We start from the raw sequence: 23,760 nt of genomic DNA on the forward strand, positions 1-23,760 counted from the left end.
CTCCTGTGGTGTCCCAGGCTTATGTCTGACTTTAGCTGATACCTGTATGCGACTATTCTTTTTTATTTATATGTATCTCCTGTCTTTGTGTTCCCTATCCCTCCCCTTGTGTGTGTCCTTACCTTTCCTTCCTCAGAATGGTGATGACAGTCAGGTAGGCTTTGCTTTTTCCCCATCTAGTTATTATGGTTAACTTAAATTTTTGTACATACAATATGAGGAGCTTTAACAAACTGAAAAGAAAAACTAGGTTCTTTACTACTCACTGAAAAAAGGATCATAGTTGCCATATTCCAGGAGACTCATTTTTAAGACATGTACTGTATATACCTAAATTAGTCTCTAAATATTTTCCAACCTGGTTCCAGGCTCCTGTCCCATTCCACAAGATATGTGGTGCCTCTATTGCCCTACATAAATCTGTCCAATATCACTTTATAGCCTCTGAATTAGACTTGGTGGGAAGATAACTATTCATCAAGCTCTCGATTGCCCATGCAGTTTATACATTGGCTTCTGTTTATTTTCCTAATGAGGATCAGTTTTGCTTTGGTTCTGCTGTGCTGATCGCTCTTGCCAAATTAGCTGATGGCTCTCATAATCATTTTTGGTGGAAACCTCTTCTATAACTCTTATCTCGATTCATCATTAGGTAGGACCTCCATCTCTGTTATTCATGAACTACAGAGCGTGCTAGGTTCCCTTAGACTAACTGAACTTAGAAGAAGTTCTCCATCCTAGGACTGAGATTATAGCTTATCACTCAATGTCCCGCAACAGCTATCCTCTTCTCTCACCACCTGTTAGTTCTCTCCACTAGATGTTCCATTGACTCCTTCCTGTTAAGAGACCATGCCCCAGTTGTGGACACCCAGTATCTCGGGCTTGGGTGTGGAACTGCGTTCTGGCTCCTGGTGTCTCAACAAAAATATTTTAAGTTACCCTTTATGCCTGGAGGAGGTAAGGACCACTAGAGACTTCAACGTTTTACATGTAAATGACCCTTCTAGTGCACCAGATGGGAGGCCTTGAAATGTGTTATTTGGGGTGTCTTTATTTCCCATGGCTAAGCTTTCCTCTTTATTAGCTGACTTCTACTGTAAACAGTTCTCCAACATGTTCCTCCCAACAGATATCCTGAAGACCTAGACTATCCACCAACAGATTGTCTCTGATTTAGATCACTGTTCCCTTTGTCTTATGCATACAATTTGTAGGGGTTACTTTGAATATGGAAACTGCTGTACTCTATTAATTCCCCTTTAAAAGGGCCCTTTTACTCCCCATCAGAGATATTAGAGGAGTTTTGTACTTTTCATTCAACATTATACTCAATCCCTAGCGATAGGGAGGGTCAGGAGGGATTTTTTAAAATCCTTGTGTCTTCCTACTTTAAGTCAGGATCAGCTAGACGTCTTAAATGGAGAAGTTACAGCAGAGGAGGTTCAGCATACTGTAAGGGATTGCTTTCAAAAGCAGGGCGGCGGTGACAGATTCTCTTGCAGACCACAGGGTTAAAGTCCAAATTATGCTTTATTTTTTCATTACACTCCGGCAATACAGGCAAACCCTAGTTATGGCTCATTGGGTAAGGTGAAGATCCAGCACCAAAAAAAGCATAAACCAAACCAAAATAAACACCTGCCCTCTCTGGGCTCTGGATAATACAGTGAAGATCCTAGCTCACCTATTGAATACAAGTCACACAGAGAAATCGGCTTCCCTAGCCCCAGGGCAGCTAGCTTCCCAGACTTTCTACAGGCATCACTCTCCCCAGACTGACAGCCTGGACTGTGTCTTATTTCCCTTTAATGATCCCAGCTGGCTTCAGCTGGGGATCCCTCAGGCTAGGGGAAAGTCTGCCCCGGAATGGGGTGGACTGGGGAGGTCCCTCTACCAAGCCTACCTTCCCTAGTCCAATAAAATCCAGCCCATAATCTTAACAAAACTGTCTCAGCAACCTACACATTGCTGAGTTGACTCCAATAAAATGCCCGCCATCCTATTAGTACACACAAAACCTGTCCTAATTACACATGAGGACAAGTTACTTCAGAACACTGAGGTAAAGAGCCGCCTCATCCTCCTCTCTGCTCTACTTGGCAGGGATTATTATCCTGAATACAGATTATAAGATCCTCAGCTAAATCTCTGTAGGAATGGAGTTCATGTACTTCACGTCTCCTCATGAACTCCATTCCTACAGAGATTCAGTTGAAGATTATATTAATCTGTATTCAGGATCATAATCCCTGACAAACAGAGCAGAGAGGAGGATAGGGCAGCTCTTTAGCTCACTGTTGTGAAGTAACTTGTCCTCCTGTGTTATTAGGACAGGTTTTGCTTGTACTAATAGGACGGCGGCCATTTTATTTCTCCTACTGATCTGATTCCTGTTTTAAAATGGTTTTCAATTTTAAAAACTGAACGCCAAAGTTATTCACTGAAGTCTCATAAGACTTTGGTGATAATTCATTTCAACTCTCCGGAGCCCATACATTTAAAAGTTGTATAGTGACGAATTTCTGTACAGTATGCAAACAAAGTTTTAACTGAAGCAACTTCGGATCCAGGATCCTTGCTTCGCTCAACACTAATTGCAGTGTATATAATTTATTACTGTGTATTGTATGATGATATTACTGTGCATATCCTTTATTACTGTGTGTTCTCTGGTTATATTATGGTATATACCCTTTATTACTGTGTATTGTATTACTGTGTATGTCCTTTGTTACTTTGTATTGTATGGTGATATTACTGTGTATATTATTTATTACTGTGTATTGTATAGTGATATTATGGTATAGAGTCTTTATTAACTGTGTATTGTATGGTGATTAGTGATGGACGAACATCAGCCGGTACGATTCGCGAACGCGCGTTCAGGATCAAATGTTCGCGAACCGTGCGTTCGCAGCGGGCCTCATTCACTTTAATGGCAAACGAACCTGAAGAACCTTCAGGTCATATTTGCGGCCAGCAAACACTAACTAAAAGTACACAAATAGTCCTACAACATGGACAGTGATATACCAGAGGGGGGATCATTGGCAAAAATTCCCACAAAAAATATGTATTTTAATCAGGGGCCATTTTTATGCGTTTTTAAGGGAAACTCTCAAAAATGTGCCCTGCTGGAGCCTAGAAAACTTTTATTTCCTATCGGTTTGATATATACAAATGTGCAGCGCTCCATATTTTTCTATCCTGCGGAGTCCATAAAAAAAATGCATACGTTAACGTAAAGTTTTTTCTACCATGGAACTGTATGATGAACGGACGCCACAGTACGGCATCAGTCTGAGGCATCTGTTAACGCATACATTTTTGGTATGCATTAAATGGATGGCAAAAATAGGATGTGAACCCAGCCCTAGTGTCAGAATAAGCACCAGTACACAGCGGAGCGGAGAGGGGAGGCCGCCATGTACTGACAGAGCGCTACCTGGTCCTGGTGGTCAGGGATGAGAACTGCGCTTCCTAAGGATCATTTTCTACTGGGAAATACAGGGCACAGTATAATACACTAGAATCTATATAATATAAAGATATTATCCCTACCCCCCGAGTAATAATACAATTAGGTGGTTATTTATTATATAGAAATACGTCTATGTTAGGCGTATTTCGGACACAGATTGTGGCGCAAAGGTCCTTAGCACCGCAATCTGCATATTTTTCCCGCTCATGCCAGGTCTAAAAAAGGATGGCGTGGGCAGGGAAAGGGATACAGTTATGGCCATCCAGTTATTAGATACCACCGCCATACATTGACCGGATAACACCTCTGTACAGTGACCGGATAACACCACCATACCGTGACCAGATAAAAGTGTATAAGAGGGCACAGTACAGGAAATGACTAGGGGCTCTGCACAGGGTGTGGTAAGAGGGCACAATGCAGGGTATAAGGGGGCATAGTATGGGGTGAGGGCACAGTCACATGACCCTGTGACATTAGAAGGTCCTTATGGTGAATGCGGTTCATAAGCCACCATAATGAGAGGCAGAGGAGTGAGACAGGGGTGTGATTATGTGGCTAGAGATAAAAAAATTTAACTGTTGGCCAGTACAGGCCCCAAAAATTAGGCAATAGGCATTCACCTGACAGCGAAGAACTTTGGATTCTGTGGCTGGAGGTACATTAGGCGGTCACAGGATAAATATGTAACTGTCGGCCAGTATAGGCCCCAAAAATTAGGCAATAGGCATTCACCTAACAGCAAAGAACTTTGGATTCTGTGGCTGGACGTACATTAGGCGGTCGCCGGATAAATATGTAACTGTCGGCCAGTAAAGGCCCCAAAAATTAGGCTTTTACCTGACATAAAAGGCCTTTTATGCCGCTGTATATACATAAGGCAAGGGCCATTCTTTGCTCTGTGTTGTGACGGATATGTGTGGGCTGACATGAGGAAATTCAATTACACGTGGTCATCACAGGTGTTGAATTCCTCCGAGATCCATGCCTCATTCATTTAAAAAAATGTGAGGTAATCCAAACTGTCGTGAGCTAGGCGAGTGCGCTTATCGATCACAATCCCCCCTGCTGCACTGAACGTCCTTACGGACAAGAAACTCGACGAGGGGCAAGCAAAGAGTTCCATGGCAAATTGTGCCAGCTCTGGTCACAGGTCAAGCATGCACACCCAGTAGTCCAGGGGTTCCTTGCTTCTCAGAGCGTCCACATCGGTTGTTAACCCGATGTAGTCGTACGCCTGTCGGTCTAGGCGTTCTCTGAGGCTGGATCCGGGGGGAGGCTGTCGATGGGTTGGTTGCAAGAATGATCTCTCTCATATCCGAAGTGACCAGCACATCTTCAAACCGCCCTCTTTTTGCAGGCACGGTAGGATTGGTATCCGCAATGGGTAAAAAATCCTCTGCTAGTGTCACGACTGTGAATGATCCAGACAGGTCTGGGAGGAGAAGGTCGCAGCGACTTGCTACTCGCGATAACTTGTGAGTTTGCTCCATGGTTCAGGGTATGTCATCCGGGTTTTGCCTTGTGAACCTTTTTGTCCTGACTGGAAGTTTGTAGGCATCCTTCTCAGGTGAGTCCTGTCTGCCACTCCCAGCTACTATATTAGTTTCAGCTTCACTTGCAGTCATTGCCAGATATAGTCCTTACTTCCAGTTCTATTCTGACCTTTGAAGGAGATCGTTTGATGGTGTTGCTGTGGAGCTTTTGTCCGGCGTGGACTGTCGTGATTGGGATCGCCTTCTCTGCTCGTGACTGGATAAGTCTATCTCTGCTATAGTTTGTTTGTTGCTGTCTTCCCCTGCTGTTCTCCTAGGCATGAGTGATGGTGACTAGTGCTCCCATCGGCCTTTCCCCACTAGGCTTGTTAGGGTGACTAAGGGTTTAGGCATCCTGCTCGCCGGACGGGTTCACACCCCGTCTAGGGTATCAGGGCAGACAGGTGCCAGCTTAGGGTTAGTCAGGGGTGGTCATACTATTCCCATCCGTAGATAAGGGTCCCCCTTCCCCTCCGTCTGGTGCGACACGACTGCTGCTGGGATAGCGGTCGTGACAGTATATCTGGCCTTTTAAAAAAAATAAAATGTGACATTTCTTTTTTTTTTTTGCTTGCTGTTTTGCTTTGTATTTTTCTGTTCCACTATGGATCCGGTTACGGTTTTGGCGAAACAATTACAGGGATTATCCCTTGAAGTGGCAGGATTAAAAGCAACAGTGCTGCAGCAGCCATCCTTGGGTTCCACCGTTGCTACGGGAAACCAAGGTACTCCTGAGCCAAAAGTGGCTTTACTTGATAGGTTCTCAGGAGGGAGAGACCAATTTGTAACCTTCAGAGAAGCTTGCAAATTGTTCTTCAGGTTACGCCCTAGATCCTCCGGCGGTGAGGAACAACGGGTGGGCATTGTAATTTCTCTCCTGCAAGGAGATCCGCAGGCTTGGGCTTTCTCCCTACCATCAGACTCTCTGGCCTTACGATCAGTGGAGGAGTTTTTTGAAGCCCTGGGTCTCGTATATGATGACCCGGACAGGGTCTCACTGGCTGAGTCTAAGCTACGTAGACTTCGGCAAGAGAACCGGTCTGCTGAACTATATTGTTCCGAATTCCGTAGGTGGGCTACTAATACGTTATGGAACGACTCGGCCCTTAGGAGTCAGTTCTGCCAGGGGTTGTCTGAAAAATTAAAAGACGCGCTGGCGGTATACGAGGTCCCTGGGTCTCTGGAGGCTGCTATGTCTCTGTCCATAAGAATCGACAGACGACTCAGGGAGAGACTATTAAATTTTACGGAGGCCTCTATAGGGCAGGGATCGATTTGTTATGATCCAGTCGAACCAATGCAAATAGGGGGCGCCACTAGACGGGTGAATCCTCCTAAGTTCCGCCGTAGGTCAGAGGTTTGTTTTCGTTGTGGGGGGAGGGGTCATTTTGTAAAGGTTTGTCCCTCAGAACCCAAGAGACCACAAACAAAGGAGCCGCCGGAAAACTAGAGTCCTCAGATTGTGCGGAGGATAACAGTCTGGGCGTATTCGTTTCCTCCATACGCATGTCTCAGTTTTTGTTGTCCGCTACCGTTGAGGCGGGCAATAAGACAGAGATCTGTTCCGTCTTTTTGGACAGTGGGGCGGGGGTCAACTTGGTGGATTCACGGTTTGCTCAGGCTCTGGGTTTTACTCCGGAACCGATACGCAGAACTATTCCTGTTTTTGCCATCGACTCCTCCCCTCTTACTCAGAAATAGTTAACTCAGATCATCCATAATATCCATCTGCAGGTAGGGGACCTCCATAAAGAGCATATCTCTTGTTATGTCCTGGACGGTCTTCCGGCTCCTATGGTATTGGGGCTTCCCTGGCTGGTGACTCACAATCCAGTGGTGGATTGGCAGGCCGGGGAGATTGTGGAGTGGAGTGAACATTGTAAGGACAACTGCTTGAGTAGTAGGTGCTCTACACTCTCTGTAACATCTTTACCTGCCTTTCTGTCAGATTTTATGGATGTGTTCTCTGAGAAGGGTTGTCAGGGGTTACCACCTCATCGTCCATATGATTGCCCGAAAACCCAGTTATACAATCTTTCCGGCCCGGAGAGGAAGGCTATGAAAGATTATATTTCGGAGAGTTTGGCTAAGGGACACATCAGACCCTCTTCTTCACCTGTGGCTGCAGGGTTCTTTTTCGTTAAAAAGAAATATGGGGGCCTACGTCCTTGCCTGGATTTCCGGGAATTAAACCGGATAACTATCCGAGATCCCTATCCTCTTCCTCTCATTCCCGACCTCTTTAATCAGGTTGCTGGTGCTAAATGGTTCTCCAAAATGGATCTCAGAGGAGCCTATAACCTGGTTCGCATCAAAGAGGGGGATGAGTGGAAGACGGCTTTTAATACTCCGGAAGGGCATTATGAAAATCTGGTCATGCCATTTGGTCTTACTAATGCGCCTGCGGCATTCCAACATTTTGTCAACAATATTTTTTGTCACCTTATCGTTGTCACCTTATTTGTTGTGATATATCTTGATGACATCCTGGTCTATTCCCCGGATCTGGATACACATAAGATCCATGTGAGACAAGTTCTGCAGATATTAAGGGCCAACAAATTGTTTGCTAAGTTAGAAAAATGTGTGTTCGCCATAAAAGAACTGCCATTTCTGGGGTATGTGTTGTCTGATTCAGGTTTCCGCATGGATCCAGAGAAAGTCCGGGCGATTATAGACTGGGATCTGCCTGAGAACCTGAAGGCATTGCAACGCTTCCTGGGGTTTGCCAATTTTTATAGAAAGTTTATAAAGAACTATTCCTTGGTGGTCAAACCACTGACGGACATGACCCGAAAGGGATCCGATTTTTCCAAATGGTCACATGCAGCCAAAACTGCCTTTGCATCTCTGAAGGAGAGATTCACCTCGGCCCCTATTCTCGTACAGCCAGATGTCTCGCTTCCTTTTATTGTAGAGGTTGACGCATCAGAGGTGGGGGTGGGAGCGGTACTATCTCAGGGCCCGTCCCCTGGTGAATGGCGTCCGTGTGCTTTCTTTTCAAAGAAATTGTCTACTGCAGAAAGGAACTATGATATTGGCAACAGGGAACTTTTGGCTATTAAGTTGGCTTTTGAGGAGTGGCGTCATTTTTTGGAGGGGGCGGTTCATCCCGTCACGGTGATTACTGATCACAAAAACGTATTATATCTGGAGTCTGCTAAACGTCTCACCCCTAGACAGGCTCGGTGGTCATTATTTTTTACTAGGTTTAATTTTGTAATAACCTATCGCCCGGGGGCAAAAAATACTAAGGCGGATGCCTTGTCTCGAAGTTTTCCTGGAGGGGGTGATGTTGAGGTACCAGAGCCCATTTTGCAAAAGGGGGTGGTGGTCTCTGCATTACACTCAGGTTTAGAGGGGAGGGTGTTGGAAGCTCAGGGGGACGCCCCGGCCTCCTGCCCCTCGGGTAAACTGTTTGTGCCAGAAAATTTACGCCTGGAGATACTAAAAGAACACCATAACTCCACACTGGCAGGACACCCAGGTAGTAGGGCAACCTCTGAATTAGTGTCTCGTCGGTTCTGGTGGCCTAAGTGGCGCCAGGAGGTGTTGAATTTTGTGTCTGCATGTGCTACCTGTGCTCGTTCTAAGGTAAATCATGCTCGTCCGGCAGGGCGTCTTTTACCTCTAGCCATCCCCAACAGGCCTTGGACGCACCTATCAATGGATTTCATTACGGTTCTACCAGTATCAGCGGGGAAAACTGTTATTCTTGTAGTTGTTGACAGATTCAGTAAAATGCTAACACACTGGCTCAGGTTTTTATTGACCACATCGTGAAGCTTCACGGGGTCCCTTCCGATATTGTTTCGGATCGTGGTACCCAATTCGTTTCTAAATTTTGGAAAGCTTTTTGTTCTCGTTTAGGGGTTCATCTGTCGTTTTCTTCATCTTTCCATCCACAGTCCAACGGTCAGACTGAACGTACCAATCAAAACCTAGAGACATATTTGAGATGCTTTGTTTCCGAAAATCAGGAGGAATGGTCATCTTATTTACCGTTAGCCGAGTTTGCCATTAATAATCGCCGTCAAGAATCCACCGATAAGTCACCATTTTTTGGTGCGTATGGTTTCCATCCTCAGTTTTGTACGTTTAGTGAGGGGGGGCCGTCTGGGATTCCCGAGGAGGAACGATTTGCGTCTTCACTTTCTTCAGTGTGGCAGAGTGTGCAAGAAAGTTTGAAGAGAATGGGTGGTAGATACAAACGTGTGGCTGATAGGAGGCGCTCTGAAGGTCCGGACCTTGGGGTGAATGACTTGGTGTGGTTGTCTACCAGAAATATCAAGTTGAAGGTTCCCTCATGGAAATTAGGTCCGAGATTTATTGGTCCTTATAGGGTAATTAAGATCATTAACCCGGTGGCTTTTCGTCTGGAGCTACCTCAGACTCTAAGGATCCATAATGTCTTCCACAGATCTCTGCTTAAGAGATATGTAGAACCTCCTGAACCATTGCCACTACCGCCTCCACCGGTGGTTGTTGATGGCAGTCTTGAGTTTCAGGTAGAAAAGATTGTTGACTCACGATATGTTCGCCGCTCTCTTCAGTACCTGGTGCACTGGAGAGGTTATGGTTCCGAAGAGAGAATGTGGGTTCCAGCTTCAGAGATAAAAGCGGACAGACTCATTCGGGCTTTTCATAGCTCCCATCCGGAGAGGCCTGGTCTTGAGGGTCCAGGGGCCCCTCATAGAAAGGGGGGTACTGTCACGACTGTGACTGATCCAGACAGGTCTGGGAGGAGAAGGTCGCAGCGACTTGCTACTCGCGATAACTTGTGAGTTTGCTCCATGGTTCAGGGTATGTCATCCGGGTTTTGCCTTGTGAACCTTTTTGTCCTGACTGGGAGTTTGTAGGCATCCTTCTCAGGTGAGTCCTGTCTGCCACTCCCAGCTACTATATTAGTTTCAGCTTCACTTGCAGTCATTGCCAGATATAGTCCTTACTTCCAGTTCTATTCTGACCTTTGAAGGAGATCGTTTGATGGTGTTGCTGTGGAGCTTTTGTCTGGCGTGAACTGTCGTGATTGGGATCGCCTTCTCTGCTCGTGACTGGATAAGTCTATCTTTGCTATAGTTTGTTTGTTGCTGTCTTCCCCTGCTGTTCTCCTAGGCATGAGTGATGGTGACTAGAGCTCCCATCGGCCTTTCCCCACTCTAGGCTTGTTAGGGTGACTAAGAGTTTAGGCATCCTGCTCGCCGCACGGGTTCACACCCCGTCTAGGGTATCAGGGCAGACAGGTGCCAGCTTAGGGTTAGTCAGGGGTGGCCATACTATTCCCATCCGTAGATAAGGGTCCCCCTTCCCCACCGTCTGGTGCGACACGACTGCTGCTGGGATAGCGGTCGTGACAGTTAGTGCCCGCAACAGCAGAATGCAGCATCTGTCACAGCAAGGCCTGGAAATGCTGCATTCTGACAGCCCTCTGTGATGCTGGTAACTTGTCCGCCATTTTGTGTTTCTACCGGGGGTTTAAGTACGTTGCCACCCAGTACAGGTCCTTGACCTTTATGCTTTTTATATGGGGGTCCCTCTTCAAACACTGGAGCATGAAGGCCCCCATTTGCACTAAATTGGAAGTGGTGGACTGCCCTGTCTCCTGCTCATCGCCCAGTAGAATGTCGTCCTCGGTCTCCTCCCCCCAGCCACGGACAACACCAGGGATCCCCGAAAAGTTTAAAGCCTGCTCTTCTTGCTCCTCCTCCTCCCCCCAGCCACCATCCTCCTTTGACTCCTCTTCAGACTCCTGCTGACTTGTCTCAGATGGAGTAGCCCCGGGGAATTCATTCAGTATTGCGACTTCCTCATCTTCCAGCTCCTCGACGGCTTGATCAATGACACAAGGCAATGCACGCTCCATAAAGAAGGCGTAAGGTACGATATCACTGATGGCGCCCTGGCTGCGACTGACCAGTTTGGTGATCTCATCAAATGGCCGCAGAAGTCTGCATGCATTTCGCATGAGCAGCCACTGGCGCGGTGAAAAGAAACCAAGCTCCCCAGAACCTGTCCTGCCGCAGAGTTCGTACAGGTAGTCGTTAACGGCACGTTTCTGCTGAAGCAGCCTATCAAGCATATACAAGGTGGAGTTCCAGCGCGTCGGGCTGTCACAAATCAGACGTCTGATGGGCAAGTGGTGTCACCGCTGAACGTCAGCAAGGCAAGCCATGGGCGTGTATGATCTTCTAAAATGGCCAGAGATTTTCCTGGCCTGCCGCAAGACGTCCTGGACCCCGGGGTATTTGGCAACGAATCGATGCGCGACTAAGTTCATGACGTGTACCATGCACGGCACGTGTGTCATTTTGCCTTGTTTCAGCGTGCTCAGCAGATTGGCACTGTTGTCACACACCACTTTACCAACTGTCAAATTGAGCGGGGTTAGCCACTGATCGGCCTGTGACCGAAGAGCTGAAAGCAGTGGACCGGTGTGGCTCTTGGCTTCCAGGCACAACAGCCACAGCACACCATGGCAACGTCTCACCTGGCACGTCGAATAGGTTCTGGGGAACTTGGGGAGTGCAGCGGAAGAGGAAGTACAGTAGGTGTTTGTGATATTGTGCTTTTAGCACGACAGCGTCGCGCTGATACTCGGCGACATGGTGCCGAGATCTCGCACTCACTGGAATAGTGACAGCACATCCCAGCAAGCGCGTCATAGAAGCGACGGGAGATCCGACTTGGATTCCCGCCAATTCTACACGTGTGCGGCGTTTGTTATGAATCCTGAGAGGGAAGTCCCCGCCGGATTTTAAATAAAAATCCGGCATGGGTCCCCCCCTCAGGAGCATACCGGGCCCTTAGGTCTGTTATGGGTTGTAAGGAGAGCCCCCCCTACGCCGAAAAGAACGGCGTAGGGGTCCCCCTACAATCCATACCAGACCCGTATCCAAAGCACGCTACCCGGCCAGCCAGGAAGGGAGTGGGGACGAGCAAGCGCCCCCCCCCCCCTCCTGAGCCGTACCAGGCTGCATGCCCTCAACATGGGGGGGTTGGGTGCTCTGGGGCAGGGGGCGCACTGCGGCCCCCCCACCTCAGAGCACCCTGTCCCCATGTTGATGAGGACAGGGCCCCTTCCCGACAACCCTGGCCGTTGGTTGTCGGGGTATGCGGGCGGGAGGCTTATCGGAATCTGGGAGCCCCCTTTAATAAGGGGGCTCCCAGATACCGGCCCCCCACCCTAAGTGAATGAGTATGGGGTACATCGTACCCCTACCCATTCACCTGCAAGAAAAGTGGTAAAAACACAAATAAACCACACAGTGTATTAAAATATTTTATTTTTCTGCTCCGGAGGCCCCCCCCTGTCTTCTTTATTAGCTCTTTTACCAGGGGGGGCTCTTCTTCTTCCGCTATCCCGACGGGTCTTCTCCGCTATCCGGGGGGTCTTCTCAACTCTCCGGGGTTCTCCTTCTGTCTTCTTCCGCTATCCCGACGGGTCTTCTCCGCTATCCGGGGGGTCTTCTCAACTCTCCGGGGTTCTCCTTCTGTCTTCGCCGCTCTCCGTTGTTGACTCGGCGCACCCCGGTTCTTCGTCTCGCGAGAGCTCGGATTTTAAATAAAAATTTAGCGAGACGAAGAACCGGGGTGCGCCGAGTCAACAACGGAGAGCGGCGAAGACAGAAGGAGAACCCCGGAGAGTTGAGAAGACCCCCCTGTCTTCTTTATTAGCTCTTTTACCAGGGGGGGCTCTTCTTCTTCCGCTATCCCGACGGGTCTTCTCCGCTATCCGGGGGGTCTTCTCAACTCTCCGGGGTTCTCCTTCTGTCTTCGCCGCTCTCCGTTGTTGACTCGGCGCACCCCGGTTCTTCGTCTCGCTAAATTTTTATTTAAAATCCGAGATCTCGCGAGACGAAGAACCGGGGTGCGCCGAGTCAACAACGGAGAGCGGCGAAGACAGAAGGAGAACCCCGGAGAGTTGAGAAGACCCCCCGGATAGCGGAGAAGACCCGTCGGGATAGCGGAAGAAGAAGAGCCCCCCGCTGGCAAAAGAGCTAATAAAGAAGACAGGGGGCGGCCTCCGGAGCAGAAAAATAAAATATTTTAATACACTGTGTGGTTTATTTGTGTTTTTACCACTTTTCTTGCAGGTGAATGGGTAGGGGTACGATGTACCCCATACTCATTCACTTAGGGTGGGGGGCCGGTATCTGGGGGCCCCCTTATTAAAGGGGGCTCCCAGATTCCGATAAGCCTCCCGCCCGCATACCCCGACAACCAACGGCCAGGGTTGTCGGGAAGGGGCCCTGTCCTCATCAACATGGGGACAGGGTGCTCTGAGGTGGGGGAAGGGGCCCTGTCCTCATCAACATGGGGACAGGGTGCTCTGCCCCAGAGCACCCAACCCCCCCATGTTGAGGGCATGCAGCCTGGTACGGCTCAGGAGGGGGGGGGGGCGCTCGCTCGTCCCCACTCCCTTCCTGGCTGGCCAGGTAGCGTGCTTTGGATACGGGTCTGGTATGGATTGTAGGGGGACCCCTACGCCGTTTTTTTCGGCGTAGGGGGGGCTCTCCTTACAACCCATAACAGACCTAAGGGCCCGGTATGCTCCTGAGGGGGGGACCCATGCCGGATTTTTATTTAAAATCCGGCGGGGACTTCCCCCTCAGGATTCATAACAAACGCCGCACACGTGTAGAATTGGCGGGAATCCAAGTCGGATCTCCCGTCGCTTCTATGACGGCTCTGTCTCCATCGCGGCAAGCCAGCTCGGCGCTGGCTCCCGCGATGGGGCTCGTAGGTGCTCAATCTCGCCGAGAAAGAGAGCGAGATTGACACAAAATCGGGTTCACCTACTGTAGCAGTGGAAAAGGAGGAATTAGCCGAGGAGGAGACAGAAGATGGAGTAGGAGGAGAAGAAGAGGCAGGCCTGCATGCAATCCGTGGCGGTAACACCAAATCCACACGGTTGCCACGGGTTACATGCTTGACGGCCATTAGAAGGTTCGCCCAGTGGGCAGTAAAAGTTATGTACCTTTCCTGCCCGTGTTTGCTAGACCACGTGTCTGTGGTCAGATGTATCTTGGCACTGACACTGTGTGCCAGAGATATATTAACTTGCCGCTGAACGTGGCCATATAGTTCAGGGATGCCCTTCTGGGAGAAATACTTGCGGTGTGTTGGCCACAAATTTTCTAAAGGCCTCCGAGTCCACCAATTTACACTCACCTAAAGAATTATTAGGAACACCATACTAATACGGTGTTGGACCCCGTTTTGCCTTCAGAACTGCCTTAATTCTACGTGGCATTGATTCAACAAGGTGCTGATAGCATTCTTTAGAAATGTTAGCCCATATTGATAGGATAGCATCTTGCAGTTGATGGAGATTTGATGGATGCACATCCAGGGCATGAAGCTCCCATTCCACCACATCCCAAAGATGCTCTATTGGGTTGAGATCTGGTGACTGTGGGGGCCATTTTAGTACAGTGAACTCATTGTCATGTTCAAGAAACCAATTTGAAATGATTTGAGCTTTGTGACATGGTGCATTATCCTGCTGGAAGTAGCCATCAGAGGATGGATACATGTTCTCATTCTGTTCACGCCAAATTCGTACTCTACCATTTGAATGTCTCAACAGAAATCGAGACTCATCAGACCAGGCAACATTTTTCCAGTCTTCAACAGTCCAATTTTGGTGAGCTCGTGCAAATTGTAGCCTCTTTTTCCTATTTGTAGTGGAGATGAGTGGTACCCGGTGGGGTCTTCTACTGTTGTAGCCCATCCGCCTCAAGGTTGTGCATGTTGTGGCTTCACAAATGCTTTGCTGCATACCTCGGTTGTAACGAGTGGTTATTTCAGTCAACGTTGCTCTTCTATCAGATTCAATCAGTCGGCCCATTCTCCTCTGACCTCTAGCATCCACAAGGCATTTTCGCCCACAGGACTGCCGCATACTGGATGTTTTTCCCTTTTCACACCATTCTTTGTAAACCCTAGAAATGGTTGTGCGTGAAAATCCCAGTAACTGAGCAGATTGTGAAATACTCAGACCGGCCCGTCTGGCACCAACAACCATGCCACGCTGAAAATTGCTTAAATCACCTTTTTTTACCATTCTGACATTCAGTTTGGAGTTCAGGAGATTGTCTTGACCAGGACCACACCCCTAAATGCATTGAAGCAACTGCCATGTGATTGGTTGACTAGATAATTGCATTAATGAGAAATATAACAGGTGTTCCTAATAATTCTTTAGGTGAGTGTATATGATAGTAGTTGGCGGGCTAGCAGTTCCGACAAGCCAGCGGTCAGCCGTTGGGCAAGAGGATTATCCGGCGTCATCATATTTTTATGCTCGAACATTTGGGCCACGGAAGCCTGCCTTCTGCCAGATGAACGCGACGATGGCACGGTGGAAGGTGGAGTGGAGGACAAATGGGAGGAGAGAGAAGGAGAAGAGGCAGGACGTGGAGCGCCGGGAGTGTGGCTTTGTGGGTTCTGACAGCGTTGATCCCACTGGGCTCAGAGATCGAAGGCCAGGTACCTTCTTAAGGCGGTCGTCCCTAGGTGAGTGTTGGGCTTACCGCGACTTATGCGTTGACAGCACAGACTGCAGATGGCAACACTATTATCAGCAGCTGACACGTTAAAAAAGCCCACACTGCGGAGCCATGTGCCGGCGCCTTGGGAGCGCAAGACGTCACAGTGCATGGTGGATGGCTCGCTCCAGATATATTTGCAGTCTGCTTTTTGCCTCCTGTGCACTGCGAGTTCTGCCTGCTTCTCCTCCCTAACTGCTGCTCCATCTCTCCCTCTGAACTTCCCTCCTCTTCCTCTCTTATGGGCACCCACATGATGTCCATCGACACATCATCATCGTCACTTTCACCACCACTGACATTAGAGATGTTGGAGTAGGCAGCAACAGCGGGGACCAACCTCTTCCTCATCCGATGCCAAGAATGGCTGGCATCGGTAAGGTCTGGGAATGGATGGGAAAATAATTCCTCTGACTCGAGTGGAGGGGCTATGGTGGTGGTGTCTTTGGGGGTGCACACAGCAGAGAGTGAGGAGAGTGCAGATACAGAGGATGAGGAGGGTGCAGAAGCGGAAGGCTGAGTGAGCCACTCAACCAACTCTGGTGCGCCCTTTAAAGTTATCACACGCTCCTTCTGCAACTTCCCACTTAGGCTCCGGCCTGGTGTACCTGCCCGACTCCTACCATCCCTGCGGAACGGTCTGCCTCTTCCTCTGCCTGTCATTTTCTAAATGACCCTCTGCCTATGTCGGTAGAGAAGAGCAGTATTTGTGGTAGAAGGTATATCGCAGCCCTGAATCAGTATTTGGTGGAAAAAGTTATATAGCAATAGCACCCCTCAATCAGTATTTTGTGGAAGAAGGCATATGGCACCCCTCAATCAGTATTTGGCGGAAACAGGTATACACCACCCCTCAATCGGTATTTGGCGGAAACAGGTATATAGCACCCCTCAATCATTATTTTGTGGAAGCAGGTATATCGTAGCCCTCAATCAGTATTTGGTGGAAGAAGGTATATAGCAATAGCACCCCTCAATCAGTATTTTGTGGAAGAAGGTATATGGCACCCTTCAATCAGTATTTGTCGAAAACTGGTATATAGCACCCCTCAATCAGTATTTGGCTGAAACAGGTATAAAGCACCCCTCATTAAGGATTTGGTGGAAGAAGGTATATGGCACCCCTCAATCAGTATTTGGCGGAAACAGGTATATAGCACCCCTCAATCAGTATTTGGCGGAAACAGGTATATAGCACCCCTCAATCGGGATTTTGTGGAAGAAGGTATATCGCAGCCCTCAAGTAGTTTTTTTGAGGGGACAACAGGTTGCAATTAGTTACTCCAATAGCGTTTGTCCCTCTATATACCTGCAGTATCGCAGCAGAACTGCACACAACTGCTGCTCAATACAAATACACTATAATATAATTTCTATGGTAGAAAGTATATTATAAGTATATCACACCTCTCAGTATATCACACCCCTCTATATCACACCTATACCAGTTCTTAAAAGGACTTTTGTGGCCCTATTAGCTAGCGTTTGGTGTCCCTAACTGTCCCTGCTCTAAAATGCAACCTCTCCCTACACTGGCAAAACACATAATGTAAAATGGCTGCCAGATCGGGTTCTGTTATAGGGTAGGGGGTTTGTCCATGTGCTGAAACGTCTCAATTGGCTGTCCTGTTCAGCCCTATGCAAAAAAATATGGCGCGTGCAAATATCGCCATATGTTCAGCGAATCGCGACCGCCGGGCACAGTAATATCACCATACAATACACAGTAATAAAGGATATACACAGTAATATCACCATACAATACACCGTAATATCACCATTAGAGATGGCCTTGCGGTTCGCAAGGCCATCTCTAATGGTGATATTACGGTGTATTGTATGGTGATATTACTGTGTATATCCTTTATTACTGTGTATTGTATGGTGATATTACTGTGTATATCCTTTAATAATGTGTATTGTATAGTGATATTACAGTATAGAGCCTTTATTACTGTGTATTGTATGGTGATATTATGGTATATAGCCTTTATTACTGTGTATTGTATGGTGATATTATGGTATATATCCTTTATTACTGTGTATTGTATGGTGATATTATGGTATATAGCCTTTATTACTGTGTATTGTATGGTGATATTACTGTATATATCCTTTATTACTGTGTATTGTATGGTGATATTATGGTATATCCCCTTTATTTACTGTGTATTGTATGGTGATATTATGGTATATATCCTTTATTACTGTGTATATCCGTTATTACTGTGTATTGCATGGTGATATTACTGTATATATCCTTTATTACTGTGTAAATCCTGTATTACTGTGTATTGTATGGTTATATTATTACTGTGTATTGTATGGTGATATTATGGTATATCCCCTTTATTACTGTGTATTGTATGGTGATATTATGGTATATCCCCTTTATTACTGTGTATTGTATGGTGATATTATGGTATATCCCCTTTATTTACTGTGTATTGTATGGTGATATTATGGTATATATCCTTTATTACTGTGTATATCCGTTATTACTGTGTATTGCATGGTGATATTACTGTATATATCCTTTATTACTGTGTAAATCCTGTATTACTGTGTATTGTATGGTTATATTATTACTGTGTATTGTATGGTGATATTATGGTATATCCCCTTTATTACTGTGTATTGTATGGTGATATTATGGTATATCCCCTTTATTACTGTGTATTGTATGGTGATATTATGGTATATAGCCTTTATTACTGTGTATTGTATGGTGATATTATGGTATATAGCCTTTATTACTGTGTATTGTATGGTGATATTATAGTGTATATATTTTATTACTGTGTATTGTATGGTGATGTTATAGTATAGAGCCTTTATTATTGTGTATTGTATGGTGATGTTATAGTATACATCCTTTATTACTGTGTATTGTATGGTGATGTTATAGTATACATCCTTTATTACTGTGTATTGTATGGTGATGTTATAGTATACATCCTTTATTACTGTGTATAGCATAGTGATATGGTGTATAGCTTTTAGTACTGGGCACTGTATGGCACTGTCATTATTGGGCACGCTATGGAGATATGCTGTTTCTTAGCACACTATGGCACTGTAGTATCATTACTATAAGGCTACATGCACACGAACGTTGTTTGTTTCCGTGTCCGTTCCGTTTTTTTGTGGATAGGATGTGGACCCATTCATTTCAATGTGTTGTCCGCATCAGTATGTCCGTTCCGTAGCCCTGCAAAAAAAAAAAAAAAATGTCCTATTCTTGTCTGTTTTAGGCATTGTCACAATGGATCCGCAAAAAAAAAACAAAAAAACGATGGCATTCGGATGTCATCCGTTTTTTTTGCGGACCGCAAAATACGTACGGTCGTGTGCATGTAGCCTATGGCAGTATTTTCCAGGCAAGGATCTTCAAATACCTACAGCAGGGTTACTGGCCTGGCGGACTGCGGCCCCTCTGCATGTCCCACCTTCATCTTTATCTGTGCCCTGAGGAGGCAGATCGAGCGGAACACAATAGTGAAGCAGGGGCCCTCAGCTCTGCCACCGGTGGTTCCACGTAGGCAAGACGCAGTGACACGTCCACAGGCCGGCTCGGCTAAGGTGGGCTAGGTATTTAAATTAGAGGCAAAAAAGGGTTTCAATCTCTGTGGGGGCATTTAGGTGGGAAACACTTCAGGGGCATCACTGGGGGGGGGGGGGGGCTTGAGATCTTTCTGCCGTCAGGGGGCCTCATACTGTGTGAAGGGCAGGGGGCACTAATGGGGCATTCTTACTGTGTCAGGGGCACAGAGGGCACTGGATGGGAGGTGAAGCATTATGTGCACCCCTCGCATGGTCCTTCAGTGGACGTTAGACCCCGGTACATGGACTCTTCTAAAAGTACTTCAGCCCCTCCTGCCGCCGTCAGTGACACGCGACTACCTGTTACCGTTACACGTCGGGGCCTTCACCCCACTATGCCCTCCGGGGTGCTATGGTTTTACCACATATATAATACACTTTCCGCTGCCGGAGGCGGACCCCGCCACATAACCGAGAAGACGGGCGGCCACAGCCTCCGAGATCACGGACAGGCCTGAGAGGCGGAGCCTAGGCGCGCGTTCCGGCGTGGGCGGAGACTGTGTGTGTCTGGCAGTGGAGGAGGAGGAGGGTTCGGTGCGTGGGTGCGCGCCCCGGGCTGTGAGGACTTTGCTGGTACTAGAGAGAGAGGTTCCCCGTTTACTGGCAGCTTCATGCAGGAGACGACGGGAGAGGTGAGTGTCGGGGTGGGGGCCCTGCATCCCCTCAGCTTCATGTGGCCGCGGCTGTGCTGATGGATATCCATGTGTCTGCTGTATGACGTTATCAGGGCTTATATATATGATGGCACTGCCCAGTGTTACCCCTGATGTCAACTGGAACCCTTGCCCCTATAATCACGATCTGTTTCTGGGAAAGCTGGGTGGCAGCTATGTGCCCTCTAACACTAGGGTTGACTGCCCAGGGAGCCCAGCAGGGCACTGGGCAGGTCAGCCACTCAGGATACTAGGAAAGCTGAGTACTGAGTATTGTCTCTTTTGTGGGTCGTGAAATAACTTTTTGATGAATTTTTATTAAAACTTCAGGACCTTATGAAGTATCGGCCATTGCAGCGGTGGCACAAGTCGCCCTGTGCCCATGTTCACACACTGACGTCCCGAATGCAGCGCGTGCGGACGTGTTATCTGCGTATATCCTCATCGCGGCTGCAGATTAGGTTGATTGGATAATGTGTGTGGATCCGCTCGGCAGTCCAGAGTGGATTTGTAGAGATCCGTTTCTGAAACCTGATTACTGCTGAAGATTAAGAAAAAATCCACTTTTGATTATGTTTATCCTGTGAACGTGTTAGCTGACGCCACTTGGGTCAGGTGGATAATAGTCTGTATTTGTTCGTGACGCCACTTGGGTCAGGTGGATAATAGTACTACCCCAGGGCCCTTCCAAGGTGTTATAACGCACGTCCCAGAGTAGGAATGCCAGAGTGGTGTAATGGCCTATAATGTCTCTATAGGTGGTGGTAATTGTGTCAACGGTGTCTCCTACCTGGGTACGGCTGGACTCCTCACTTGCAATAAACTTGAGTTTAGTGATAGTAGGAGTAATAGAGGAATTTTGCAGAAGAAATTAGGTCCAGACCTTTAGATTAAGTTAAACGTTGCTTTACTTGACATAACTTGCATCCAAGCAGTATAAAGCTTTGGTCTCTTGGTCCCAGCAGGTTTTGGCAATGATTGGCAGGAATGAATACTTCTGCTTTAAATGCGGAGCTTGCACGATAAACGTCTGCTTGGTAGCTCTGTAACTATGGCAGGATTAGCTTCTGCACTTATCTGGTACCTGCTGTGTGGGGACAGACTACCTGAGGAGGAATAGGCTTCTCCTAGGCACTGGACTTATCTCACAGATGGATTCTCAGGGGATGCTTTTTTCCTGGAACTCTGGAGTTGGTCTGTAGTTTCTGCTTTCCTCATCCAGCAGAGCTGAAGATGCTCAAGCTGGGTATATGGCCAAGTCTCAGCTGAGACTAGGTACTTGCTGTCTCACACACACACACACACACACTACCCCTAGTGGGCTGCACTACACCTAACTTCCTTCTCCACCCATGCTGCAGGATGTGGGACCAGCACACCTCTCCACAGAGGGGGAGCTCAGCTGGAATAATCTATTCCAGCTTAGATTCACTGAACACTAAACTGTACTTGCCAATGCGTTGCTGCCGGCAAATTACATGAACAATTGCTTTTTACATAGTTTTGTATGAACATTCGTGGAAGACATAATATAAATTACATCTGATGACAGTATAAAGGCTCTTAGGAGATAGTAGCAGGGTAGAGGCGTGTAGTAACACAACTCTGGGGTGTTAGGGTACTTTCACACTAGCGTTTTTCTTTTCCGGCGCTGAGTTCCGTCCTAGGGGCTCAAATCCGGAAAAGAACTGATCAGTTTTATCCCCATGCATTCTGAATGGAGAGTCTGTCCTTCAGGATGCATCAGGATGTCTTCAGTTCAGTCTTTTTGACTGATCAGGCTTTTCAGAAAAACGTAGCATGAAGTATTTTTACCTCCGGCCAAAAGGCCTGAACACTTTGAACGCCGGATCAGGCCTTTTTTCCCATTGACTTGCATTAAAGGGTTTCTGTCACCCTGCAAAACTCATTATTTTTTTTTTGGATAGTTAGATTCCTCATAGTGCGATATAGCAGAATATAATAGTCTTACTTACATTCATGCGGCCGATTCTTTATAAAACAAACTTTTATAATATGTAAATTCGGGCTCTACCAGCAAGTAGGGCGTCTACTTGCTGGTAGCCGCAGCAGAAATCCGCCCCCTCCTCTTGTTGATTGACAGGGCCAGCCGTGATCTCCTCCTCCGGCCGGCCCTGTCAGTAATTCAAAAATCGCGCGCCTCGCGTCATTCGGCGCAGGCGCTCTGAGATGAGGAGGCTCGTATCCTCAGCACTCCCTCAGTGCGCCTGCGCCGATGACGTCTTCTCTTTCGGTGATGTCATCGGCGCAGGCGCACTGAGGGAGTGCTGAGGATACGAGCCTCCTCATCTCAGAGCGCCTGCGCCGAATGACGCGAGGCGCGCGATTTTTGAATTACTGACAGGGCCGGCCGGAGGAGGAGATCACGGTTGGCCCTGTCAATCAACACGGCGAGGGGGCGGATTTCTGCAGCAGCTACCAGCAAGTAGACGCCCTACTTGCTGGTAGAGCCCGAATTTACATATTATAAAAGTTCGTTTTATAAAGAATCGGCCGCATGAAAGTAAGTAAGAGCATTATATTCTGCTATATCGCACTATGAGGAATGTAACTATCCAAAAAAAAAAAAAAAGAGTTTTGCAGGGTGACAGAAACCCTTTAACGCCGGATCTGTTGCTGTGTGTTCAGTCAAAACGGATCCTGCTTTTGCATGTTAAACCCGAAAAATTTGAAAAAAAAGTTAGTCCATAAATGGCGGATCCGTTTTTTCCAATGCATTTTTTCATTGTGATCAAAATCCTGATCAGGATTCAAATGTAATCCGTTTTCACACGTTTTTCCGCATCCGGCGGGCAGTTCCGGTGTCTGAATTGAACGCCGGATTAAAACAACGCTAGTGTGAAAGTAGCCTTACAAACTAGGGGTGCACCGAAATTTCGGCAGCCGAAAATATCGGCCGAAAATGTACCTAATCCATTTCGGCCGATATTGTTACATATCGGCCGAAAATATGGGGTGTGGGATTTGTCACCCACCATCTGCGGGCGGGCGCCGGGCGGGCGGTTTACTGCATCTTTATTTCACCTTGACGCTCCAGTAAGAACTCTGCAGGCAGAGCGGAGGGCGGCGTAACGTCACTTACTCACGTGATGCGCCTGCTCCGCCTCCTTCATTCATAAAGTGGGCGGAGCAGGTGCATCATGTGAGTAAGTGACGTTACGCCGCCCTCCGCTCTGCCTGCAGAGTTCTTACTGGAGCGTGACGATTGTAAGGTAAAATAAAGATGCAGTGAGTGATGCTGTGAGCAGCAGGGCCGGGGCTGTTATGGGTAGGGGGATCGGTCTATGGCACTGCTATGGGGAGGGGGGATCTGTGCACTGTTATGGGGAAAGGGATCTGTGCACTGTTATGGGGAAAGGGATCTGTGCACTGTTATGGGGAAAGGGATCTGTGCACTGTTATGGGGAAAGGGATCTGTGCACTGTTATGGGGAAAGGGATCTGTGCACTGTTATGGGGAAAGGGATCTGTGCACTGTTATGGGGAAAGGGATCTGTGCACTGTTATGCCCATAACAGTGCACATATCCCCCCCCCTCCATAACAGCGCCACCCACAGATCCCCCTCTCCATAACAGCGCCACCCACAGATCCCCCTCTCCATAACAGCGCCACCCACAGATCCCCCTCTCCATAACAGCGCCACCCACAGATCCCCCTCTCCATAACAGCGCCACCCACAGATCCCCCTCTCCATAACAGCGCCACCCACAGATCCCCCTCTCCATAACAGCGCCACCCACAGATCCCCCTCTCCATACCAGCGCCACCCACAGATCCCCCTCTCCATAACAGCGCCACCCACAGATCCCCCTCTCCATAACAGCGCCACCCACAGATCCCCCTCTCCATAACAGCGCCACCCACAGATCCCCCTCTCCATAACAGCTCCACCCACAGATCCCCCTCTCCATAA

General features: G+C 47.8%; 1 protein-coding gene across 2 annotated transcripts in view; it reads left to right on the top strand.

Annotated features, from left to right (window-relative positions):
- Window positions 1-19,675: 19,675 nt before the first annotated feature.
- The window catches only part of TPST2 (tyrosylprotein sulfotransferase 2), a 64,814-nt gene continuing 60,729 nt past the window's right edge, over window positions 19,676-23,760 (top strand). Inside the window, exon 1 of one of the 2 annotated variants that reach the window (XM_040416551.1) lies at window positions 19,676-19,804. The gene's annotated coding sequence lies outside the window, so the exon portion shown is untranslated. The remainder of the gene's footprint in view (window positions 19,805-23,760) is intronic. The other variant, XM_040416550.1, reaches the window with a different exon arrangement.

This window comes from Bufo bufo, chromosome 2 (assembly GCF_905171765.1).
Source record: "Bufo bufo chromosome 2, aBufBuf1.1, whole genome shotgun sequence".
In the NCBI taxonomy this organism is placed as follows: Eukaryota; Metazoa; Chordata; class Amphibia; order Anura; family Bufonidae; genus Bufo; species Bufo bufo.